Here is a 12,216-nt window from a genome sequence, read left to right on the forward strand (position 1 = left end):
ACATACAGACAAACTGGGAACTTCGTCCCCCATTCTATGAGTTTAATATACATACACCAGCAGAGTTATTCTCTGCAGTTTCCATGCTGGACAAGACACAGTAACTTCCTGATCACTTAAGTGCATACTGGAGCCTGTCCCTAAAACACCCACTTTTAGCAGCTTGTATTACAAAACTGTATTAGTAGTAGCAGAAATGCTAAGGATTAAAGCAGAAGACATCAGGGACTTTGGTCAGCAAAGGTGCCTAAGAACACGCAAGAGCACACATTCCAAGAAGGCTATATAGAGAAACTGTTGTATAATCAGAGTCCGTATACCCACTCCCAGACTGCTATTCCGCAGTGTCTGTCCTTGAGCCAGCGCAGGAGTGATTCAGCATAAGCCATCCCCACTAACCTTGTACACATCTAGCAGGCTTAGATGTCTCAGTACTTTAACTGGCAACACTAAGATTCTGCAGATTGCAAATATAAAAACAAATCAAAACAGTTTTTAGGTTTGCACAATTTTTCTAGTTAGGAATCCCCATACTTAATAGGAACAGGTACTACCTTTGGCTTAACCACCTATTAATTGGATAATGCTGGAAAGACTTCTCTAAAGCCCTGTTTTCAGTTGTAAAATGGATATAATTACATCTATCCTAATAATCTTCAAGTTAGTAGGAAGGTCAAATAAGATAAAGTATAATAAGGACTTAATTACAGTATAAAAATGTGATAACCCATCAAATCTCCACTCCTATCCTCCTGAAAAAACACAATTTGCTGGAAAAGATAAGACATGAAACAATGAGAAAAAAAAATGTAAGCTTATGGGGATGTAGTTCCATAGTGTAGCAGTTGGCACATCTGTTTTACATGCAGGAGGTCCTGGATCCATGCCCCAATGGAGCCACAGTCCATAGTCTACAGCCATGCCACCCTGAACAAGCCTGATGTCTGGTCTCAGAAGCAAAGCAGGGTCGGGCCTGGTTAGTACTTGGATGGGAGACCACCTAGGAAGACCAAGTGCTGTAGGCATAAATAACAATAAATAATTTTTTTTTAAAATGTAAGCCTACGGAAAGACAAATGTTAGCGGAATTGGTAGGGAAAGTTTCTTGGGACATATGGAATTTTGGATGGATTCTGAAGGACTGGTAAGGTTTGGAAAGGCAAATCATTTTGTACGTTCAGATTTTAAAGAGCATTTACTTTAACTTTACTTAGCATACTTATAGTTAAGAAGTTAACATAAATACCACAGAAATTTTATTACTCTCAATGACTTTGAGAAATAGGTAAATTTAAGGTATAAGGTAGATAAAGGACTCCATTCAAAAGGTTAAATCAGAAAAGCAAAAAAAATGAAGCCCTGTTCAGCACCCTGTGTTAGCTGGCTCAATTTAAACATAAAATAACTGGAAATCAATAAAAACTAATAAGGTCTACTGATATCCACAACTCCACTTTGATCCCACAGATTGCTATTCCATGCAATCTCTGTACAAATGGCTAAGAGATTTTGCCATTTGCCACCGAGGTATAGAAGTGTCATTTCTAAAACCCACAGTGAACCAAGGGAGAAGAAATAAGACCATGTTAAATGGCATAAATCACTTTATTCTGGAACCAAGAGAATTAACATGGGTTCTATATTTCAAACCATAATGACCACAGACAGTCTAATGGAGCTTAAAAAAGGAACGTTGGGGCAAGATATCATCAAGAGATCTGTTGACATTTTCCCCTAACATTTTATTAATAACTTCCAGTTACCATTTCCTGGTTCTCTTCTTCCACAGAGAGGCAATAAGAAAAGGTGGGGAAGTAAAGCAGAGGAACCAAGTGACATGTGGAATCCACAAACTGCAACAAAAGAAAGACTGCTTCTCCAATACCCACTTTCTCCAACTGTCAAGAAATGGTCCACCAGGAAATTCTACCAACCAATTAAATGGACTCATGTTCTGCCAGTGTTTCTTACTGGGTAGTGCCTAAAACCCCTTCAAGTTGTCACATCACTGTTTCTCAAAACAGGGAAATTTTGCCCTCCACACAGTGGACATTTGGTGATATCTGGAGACATTTTTGGTTGTCATAACTTTGGAGGGTAGGAGAGGAATCAAGTGGGTAGAGACCAAGGGTGCTGTTAACATCCTACAATGCACAGGACAGCACCCCACAACAGAAAATTATCCAGCCCTAAATATCAATAGTGTTGAGTTTGAAAAACACTGCTCCAGGCAACGATCTATCACATATATACCCCAGGGTCACATGAAAACATATCTGTTAACTTGTAAATGTTGACAATGAATGTGACAGGTAGGCAGTAACTATTCATAAGAACAAAACATATATCTTTTTTAAAAAAATCCATCATAGAATTTCTGCAATGTGCAACATAAATAGGTGCATTCAAGTGCTTTTAAAGATTATTAGCACTTCTGAATGGGGGCAGATGACAGAATTTGCTTCTCCTTCAAAAGTTTGTGTATTTCTCTATTAATAGTTAGAACACTGAATTCATAAAGTGGTGTGTATGAAAACAAAATTGTGAACCGTTTACAATGAAAAACATGAATAAATTGTGATACTATTTAATAATGAGCATATAGGTACTTAATAACTTGGTAACAGTTCATTTATACTACATCACTGAAAAATGAGTTGAGTTTGTCAGCCCACCCTTTCAAAGAATGTCAACATACTTTGATTTTAATTATTTTGATGAAATTCTTTTTCAAATATATTGTTTGAACCTATTTTGAAAATTCAGCCAGAAGACAAAATAAAGGGAAAAATACTGAAAATGTTCAGACTAAATTTTCATTACTTACAGATGATATAATTGTCTACTGGAAAACTCAAGACAATTAGCTTAAAATAACTAATAAAGTTCAGTGAGAAAGATATTTATAAAATCAATACACAAAAACCTATCATTTTCCAAAATTAAAAGGCTGACAATCCAAGTGCTTGCTGAAATGTAGAGCAACAAAGTTTCCTACACTGCTTTTAAGTATACATTTACCATGTAAATGTGCAATTCCACTCTTAGAGAAGTGAAACAAACATCCACACACAGACCTGCACAAGTAAGAATGTGAACAGCCAAAACTGGAAAAATTCAACTGTCCTTCAAAAGATGAATGGATAAATAAATTATGAAGTATCTATAAAGTACAATACCATGCAGAAATAAGGACATATGAACTACCTTCATACTGATACAACAAACATGGACAAATCTCAAAAACATTGTAAAAAAGCAACAAGAAAGAAAAAAAGAACACACACTACACAATTAAAATGTAGAGACTGTCAGACTGCATAAAAAATAAAGATCCCACTATATGCTACCTGTAAGAAACCCACTTTAAACAGATACAAATAGGTTAAAGTAAAAGGATAGGGAAAAGATATGCCACACGAACGCTGATCACAGAAAACAGCAGTGACTATACTAATATCAAAGCAGATTTTAGAGCAAAGAATATTACAGGGTCAATTCATCAAGAAGACATAACACTCTTAAATGTCTACATACCTAATAAGCTTCAGATACACGAAGCAAAAACGTTGACATTCTCCTTGTGGATGTGCAAGGAGAAATGACAAATCCACAATAAGTTGAAGATTTTAATAGCCCTCAATAATTGCTAGAACAAGCAAAGAAAAAATCAATAAGGCTATAAGAGACTTGAACAACACTACCAAGCAATTTGACCTAATTGACATTTACAGAGCACTCAATTTAAAGGCAAAATACACATTCTTTTCAAGTGCCTACAGCCCAAGATATGGTATATTTTAAGCTATAAAACAATTCTCAATAAATTTAAGAGAATTTAAATCAAAGTATGTTCTCTGACTAAAATGATCTTAAATGGAACTGACTTAAAAATCAATAACAGAAAGATCTCAGGGGAAATGCGCAAATATTTAGAAACTAAATTCTTGTAAATAATCCTTGGGCTAAATGCAAAATCAAAAGGGAAGTCAGAAAGTACCCTGAACTGAATAAAAATAAAATGAAAATTTCAATAGGCTGCTTTGTTTTTGAATAAAATTATTCCACCTTTCATCTAGGACGCACTAGAAAACTGCTGCAGTCAAGACTGGGGAGTGGAGTAATGAAGGAATAAGGGGGAAGTTGGTCCTACCAGACATTAAAATTTAACAACATATAATTTAGATATAAAATTATAAAATTTTATTATTGTAAGGACAGAAAAATGTGAAGACCTCAAGAACATGTAAGAATTTAATATATACTGGAATTACCCACTAAAAATTGTTAGTACTACTAATTAGTCATTTGGAGGAAAAAAATTCAAGTCAATTCCCTCTATTACCCAAATATCAAAATAAACTCTAGACTGACTAATTCGGGGTCGTAAACTCAAATGTCCTCAAGGACCATGTAGGGAAAATAAAATGTTCAAATCTAAATATGTAAGGTATAAGACAACTGGGAGTTGTGAGAATTGAGGCACGTTAGACGATATATCCTGTTTCAAAAAGGCATTTAAATTATAACTTTTAAAAACACTATAGTGGGGAAAAAGACCCACCTCTCCTATCAGGTGTAATGTGGCCTATTAGGTAAAAAATATTTGCAATTCCTGGTTTAAATGGAAAAACTAAACTGTAAAACAACTAAAAGAAAATTAAGATAATGCTATAACCTTGAAGTAGGGAAGAGTTTTCTACAAACATAATATGAAAAGAGTAACTAAAAATTGTATTGATTTTTACTCTTAAAGTTTAAAACTTCTTTGTGGCACTCAAAATCCACAAAAAAAGTTTAAGACAACTACAAGAAAGCTTTACCATTAAAAAAAAAAAAATCGCACAAACATCAGTACAGTCCTATCCTGAGATTCACCCCTTTGGGTTCTGAGAATTAGACTCATTTAACACCTCTCTTCTGCAAATTATGAGGCATTTCTTCTCATTCATGAGGCTCAATTTAGATTTTGTATACTTCATGAAAAGACGTCTTAATATGAGAGTTGTCATGCTTGTGCAGTGAATAGTTACATGTTAAGTTCTTCTCCCAAAGAGCCGACAGTTTGCTAATTTATAAACCATAATAATCTCATGCATTACTTTCTCACTGACTTCTTTAGCTTTTACTTCTCTGTCTGCAATGTTTTTTTTTTTCATTAAAGATTGACTTAACATAAAGATGGACTTAAAATAGTTATAAAAGCAAATATTGGCAAGAATACAGTGAAAGAGACATTTAAATATGTTGATAGAAGTGCAATTTGGTAATATACATTGAAAGCCTTTATAAAGTACACATCTATTAATTCAACAATTCTACTGGAACTTCATCCTGATGAAATGTGGAGGTTCACATATTTAAAGAGGCTTTATGCAGTGTTAATAACCAAAACTGTAAACCTACACATCTAACAGTAGGGAACTGATTAACTAGATTATGGTATTTCCATAAATGAACATCTATACTTATATATGGGAAAATCTTCATACTATACTATTGACTGAAAAAAAAAAATCAAGCTTCACAATACGGATATAGTTGACACTCCTGAACAGCACATTTAAGAACAGTTAAGAGGGTAAATTTTATGCTATGTATTTTTAAGACCATTTTAAAAATAAAAAGGAAAAACATAGACTTCGTGTTCTCACAAATTTTGCATAAATATATCATATCATACAATATCTATTTCCTACGTAACATAGAAATATATTATTATATTTCTATTCATACATAAAGAACTAAATACTAATAGGCTAAGAGTAGTTAAATCCATGAGTGATAAGATATTAGCTGTTTTTTTATATTTTTTCCTTATGTTTCTGGATATTTACAATGAATGTGAATTAGTTATAATAAAAGTTTTCAAGATAAGCTATTCACATCTTGATGATCCCAAACTGTATGCTACCTTTTATCGTTAGCTGGAGAAATCATAAATATTAATTACCTGTTCTGTACTCAACATTGGGATGTCCTCAGAAGCTACTAGATAGAGTGTGTAGTGCTACTTCCCTCACTCATTAAATAGCTCCAGACTCCAATGCTTTTAACTCTTCTGGCAGCTTTTATGCTTCTGTCTTTAGCTCAGTGGCTCCTGTCATTTCTCACTACTGTCAGGATAGTGTCTCTCTCCATTTTAATTTATTCCTTTTAATTTAGTAATAAACCAAAGTGTAAAAGCTCATTAATAAAAACAAGAAAGAATAAAAAGCCTGAGAGAAGACAAAGAGTCTCTTCTAAGGTGCAAGTTAGAATGGGCTCTGCCACTCAAAATATTTTGGGGAAAGGGAGGTGGGGTGGTGGTACTTTCTAAATTAAAGTCTATTTTAGCACAGACATTCGACTGCCCTCTGCCATGACACACATGCACAATCACATTCACAAGTAAGACATACATCCCTGGACATTCACTGGCTCATGTAAGGACTAGTTCAAGTAGGAGCACTCCTACTGTAGGCTGTCACTTCTAAGAGTAAGAGCTGTACCTCCATACCATCTTTCGACAAGAAAAGTAAAAATTTGAAAGGAGTCAGGTTATTGTGGGGATAACTTAGAATTTATTCATGTGTTTATATATGAATGTATTTCAAATAAATGATTAAATTCAGTGATTTATATTTAACAACATGACAGAAGTATGTGGTGACATCGTAGAACAGAGCTGTGTTTTCAGGGTCACGACTATCAGGAATATGACTGCTGAATAATAGGGATATTACCATGCCCAATTACTACACAACTATCAGGAATGTGACTGCTGACTAAGTGGCACACTATCATGTCCAATTACTGTAATATCTCAACTCACTGATGTCTATTGAGTAGAAGTCACCAGCTTTCCCCCAAAGGACCGCGGTGAGGTCAGAAACTTAGTAATACTGAGAAACTGTGCTCTAGAAAAAGGGCAAGATAACTGTTGAATAAGAATGGGGGAGGGGAGAAGCTTCCCTGTATCAATAGTGACCCAAAGAAGCCAACTTTCTTTGTTACAATTTGCCAGCTAACCTCTAAAAATTTGGAAAGCACTATAACCAGAGACAAGCAAAGACATGGCTATTATGAATGCCTGCAAATTAGCACAGAGACAGCTAGTATATGGCTTACATATGTTCCTGGTGCTTGAAATCGGCCAAAAGAAAGTCCCACCACTACGTCACTACCTACTCTCAGCTTCTGGTTGAGCCATTTACGAGAAAGGATGGATTCTAATCTTTGTGTAGAGTATGCACATTCTTACCTATGTGCTTCTTTTCACAACATCCCTACCGATCTATCAATCAAGGCTCATTTTCCCCCATAAAAGTCCTTAATTTTATTTATTTATTTATTTATTTATTTGCTTCTTTCGGCTCTCCTTTCTTTAACTTCTATAGCATCTAATCATAAGAACTGGTAATTAATTATAAACTACTTTGTATTTTTAAAGATTCTTTATATTATACATAGTTCTTGACTCTAACATATTAAAAACTGGCTCCTGTGACTCATATAACAACTGCAGCCTTACCAAAGCACAGGATATGTAACTGTAACTCAGTAGACAGTTGTCATATTAGATGGGCCTGGTAGCCAGAGCAATGCCTGTTCACAAATGATTCAACCCAGAGGCAGTTTACTCTGACCTCTAGCATTTTAATTAGAAGCAAAATAAGGGGTCAAAAGGTCAAAGACAGAACAGAGTTATAGGCCAAAGACCCAAAGGACACTTGTGACCAGAATAAACTGGTTGGATGGATCTTGGGCCCTGTATAACCAAACTAAGAGCCCAAAGGTTATAGCATACACTCCTTATTCTCAAGAATCACTGACTAAAGTTAAATTAACATATGTAAATATAAAATTCAAAGGCCACAGACAATGGTTAAAAATACTATGTGGCTGACCTGCCTAATAGGCTGAATGCCTCACTTTCTCCTGGCTTCACTTTAGTGCTGGGGAAGCAAAGGTCTGCATTTACTTTGAGCATCCTTGCTTCTTGCCTCCAAAGATGTGGTGCATGCTAAAATTACTGAGTGAAAGTTTGATGAGAAACAGGATATTTATGTAGTCTCAAAGTATGATCTCACAAATACTTATTAATTACAAAGTAAAAAATAGTAACTTTACAGTAGAGAAGCCTGGCAGATAACTTTTAACCAGGTGATTAAAACTAATCACCAGTGGTAGCACAAATAAACATAATGTTCCTCTTGATATGCTGCACTGAGGACACTCATCACTACAGTATTCCAGTCAAAAAACACAGAACCTGTATCTAATCACAGGAACATCAGACTCACCAAATTAAGGGATATCCTACAAAAAGGAACTAGTCCGTACTCCTTAAAAATGTCAAGGTCATGGAAGACAAAGCAAGATTAAAGAGCTGTTCCAGATTAAAGGAGATTTAGAAGACATGACAACTAAATACAATGTTTGATCCTGGATTAGATTCTGGACTGAGAGAAAACATTTTTTTTTCTTTTGCTATAAAGGACATTGGTGGGACAACTGATAAAATTTGAATAATTGTATAACAGTATTATATCAAAATCAATTCCCTAATTTTGACAAGTATACAGTGGTTTTGTTCCTTCTAAAGGAACTACACATTGAAGCACTTAGGGAAAAGAGGCCATTATATATATAACTGTCATATTTATAAAAAAAATATGTATACATAGAATAAGAGCTAATGTAGCAAAATGTCAGCCTTTGGTGAATTTGGGTAAAGAGTATATGGGAATTTTTGTGCTATTTTTGAACTGTTTCTATAACTGAATTATTTCAAACTTTAAAGTTTAATTAAAAAAAAAAAAAGATAAGTTAAATAATGACTGGGCTTTCTGGCCACAGAGACCCAGGGTTCCAAGACTGACCTTTCTCCTTTGATGTGGCTGCAATGATGAACTAGATGAGCACGGAATTTGGAGTTATGCAGATCTGGGCTCTAATCACTGCCTCACACAAACTAAACTCACAATAAATGATGACATTATTTCACATTTTAAAAACTATATGAAAAGCTTCCACATTTTTTTAATAGGAGCAAGTAAATAATTTTATGGACAAGAAGTACAGCCCTAATACCAAACTCGGACATTCAGTAGAGGAAAAAGGAAACTACAGATTATCCAATTTATGAATAAAGATGCAGATACTCGATAAAATACTAGCGAACTAAATCTGGCAGTAGATTAAAAGAAAAATAAACCATAGCAAACTCAAGTTAGTTCAGAAAGGTAAGGGTAAATGGATATATGAATATCAATTGAGAAATCCCTTAAAATAATTTATCAGTACAGAAATTAAAAAAATACTTATAAGTTTAACAAAGAGACATTTTCAATATCTGAACACCTTTTCCCAATTTTTAAGTGTTTATTTTGTCAATGGGAATAGCTGTAACTTTTCTGATTATAAAAAAAAAAAATTAGGATCATTATGAAATTTTTCAAATAATGGCACAGAATCCAAAAGGAAGCATACTCACTTCCAATTCAAAATAACTGGCCCTGCAAAAGGTAAAGAGCCTTCTGAAACCAGGGAAGTTAAAGAGTCTGATCTCATCCCTTCAGAACAACCAGAGCTCAAGGTTACAGTAACCCAACTCCCAAGTATTATTTTGACCAACTTCAGAAAAACAAAAGCTGCCCTTGATGCACTTCAGTGCCCAGCTACTTCACCAGAGAATCGACTATTAAAAATTAATCAGGCTGGCAAGGCACCTTTCAATGTCAGACAGCTCTACATATGAGATGGAGCTCGGGTGGACTTAGACTGAATGCTGATCTTTTGTTGTCATGCACTTCTACAATTTAGATGATGGCCTATTTCTTCTCACAGTATGTCTAATTCTGTGTGGTCAGCTCTGCTGTGACTGAGCAACCAAGCTTTTGTCTGGCCTCACTATTTTCTTGGTTCTTCTACTCTCCATCTGCTCATATCCTTCCCCTGAGCTCGCCACCTCCAAATGCAGGTTGCTTACTCACCTTCTTCTCTTTTTGCCCTATGAAAATATCCATGGACAAAATTCACAAGCTAGCAAAGTTCTAGCCATCGCCTCTATTCTGAAGTAGGCATTTACAGGAATGGGATTTCACTAGATGGGGAAGGGGGAGGGACATTCCAGGCCAACGCACAGACAAAAAAAAAAAACATGCTGAGGATGGATGACTGAGAAAGTGGCAAGTGGTCCAATGTGGATGCAGCGTAAGTTCCAATACATCTCTCACCTGTGGGCTCTGCTTCTTCCGAGCTCCATACACCAACCGCACACTGGGCTCTCCACGTGAGTTCTCAGATACCCTAAACCTAACATATTCTGGCCCAAACCTATCTCTTCTTATACTCTAAATTTTGGCTAACAGAGCCACCATGCATTCCGTCAAGCTCAAAACCTCTGTCTAAACATACTCTTAACAATTTGTATCAATACTATTCCAAAATGGTCTGAATCCACTCCCTACTCCTCAATTCCTACCACTACTAATTTTAGCTATTCTCACCTGGACTATTGCATAACCCCAGTATATGCTACCCAAACTCCCACTCTCTTTCCTCAGAGTCAGCCCAATCACTATGTCACTCAGAAGCCTTCTCACCCCTAACAGTTTGCCCCCCATTTTCCCTGCTCCCAAAGTGCTTTGTACAAATACAAAACCAGGACACAGTATGAGCAATATTTAAAACATGTCTGACTCCTCCACTAAACAATTTCTCAAGGGTATGCACCATGTTTTATAAGTTCCCGAGCATCTCACAGTATCTGAATATAGCATTTCGCAATAAAATACTGTTAGATAAATGAAAACACTAATCGGTCTCCCTGCTCCAGCTGCTCCTTCTTCAAGTTTTCCTTCTTATGCTTTTCCTAACTTTTTATTTTGAAAAAATTATGGATTCACAGGAAGTTGGAAAAATAGTACAGAGAGGACCCACGTACCCTTCATCCAGTTTCCCCCGATGGTAACATTTTACATAACAATAGTACAATATCAAAACTAGGAAACTGCTATTGGCACAATCTGCAGACCTTATTCGGATTTGGCCAATTTTACATGCACTTGTATGTATGTGTATGTGTAGGTATAGTTCTATGCAAACATCACATGTATTGATTAATGTAACCGCCACCACAATCAAGACACAGAATTGTTTCATCACCACAAACATCCTTTGTACTGTCCCTCTATCGTCAACTAATCTACCTCCCTACAATTTCCCCACTCCCCACCAACCCTAATTCCTGGCAACGACTAATATGTTCTCAATCTCTATAACAGACACTTTTAACAGTGTTCCAATGCCAACAGAATAAAATCTCAGTATGATCTTCAAGGCCTTCATGATCTACTCTTCCAGCCTATTACTTCCCTTCACCTCCGTACAGCAATACAACTAACTTACTACTCTAGGAACATGTTTTGTACTTTTCTGCCTTTGTATCTTTGCTGGTGATGCTCCTACATCTATTACATTCCTTCCCTGGATTTTCCACTTTGAAAAACCATCTTTAAAGGCTCAGTTCAAATGTCATACTTATAAAAGGCTCTTCCTGACCTCTAACATCCCTAAGCGATTGGTTTTTCCCTTCTCCGTGATCCCTCTCTTTCAGCACTCAGATCACGAAATTATTGTTTGTCCATATCTTCCCTACTTTACCATGATCCAACTGAACAGGGGTATGTTATTCAGTTTTGTCTGCACAAGACCCGGTGGTTTGGTTCAACAAACTTTCACAAATCCTTCCTTCGTGCTACCTGTCACTAGTTGCATTTAGTGCTAGAGATGCAAAAATAAATGTGCTCATAAGGGGCTTATGAGCTGGTACCTCAGTGCCTGGCTCACTGAGGATACATAACAAAAACTTCTTGAATGAATGAAGGGATGGATGGATGAATCCTGAAAATCAGCCAAACACATGAAAACATTTTTAAGACTCAATGACATACACATATATCATCCACGATCCTTATGTTTCTGAGTGACACTGGAAGTCATAAATCATTGATTATTCAATAAATGCTTACTGAGTGACTGCTACAAGTCAGGAACTTTTTTAGGTACTAGGGACACAGCTGTCAGCAAAACTGACAAAAATCCCTGCCCTCCTGGAACTCTCATTCAAGTACAGGGAGACAGGAAATAAAATACATACATAAATTTAAAAGTAGGTTAGATTGTGTTAAGTGCTATGGAGAAAAATAAAGCAAGAAGGGTGATAGGAAG

General features: G+C 35.9%; 1 protein-coding gene and 1 pseudogene across 15 annotated transcripts in view; one reads left to right on the forward strand and one right to left on the reverse strand.

Moving 5' to 3' along the window:
* Window positions 1-12,216, reverse strand: part of AAK1 (AP2 associated kinase 1) — a 151,884-nt gene that overhangs the window by 113,206 nt on the left and 26,462 nt on the right. The gene's annotated exons all lie outside the window — the stretch shown is intronic.
* Window positions 910-1,025, forward strand: LOC118606225 (annotated as a pseudogene).

This window comes from Rousettus aegyptiacus, unplaced genomic scaffold, assembly GCF_014176215.1.
Source record: "Rousettus aegyptiacus isolate mRouAeg1 unplaced genomic scaffold, mRouAeg1.p scaffold_m13_p_7, whole genome shotgun sequence".
NCBI classification, from domain to species: Eukaryota; Metazoa; Chordata; class Mammalia; order Chiroptera; family Pteropodidae; genus Rousettus; species Rousettus aegyptiacus.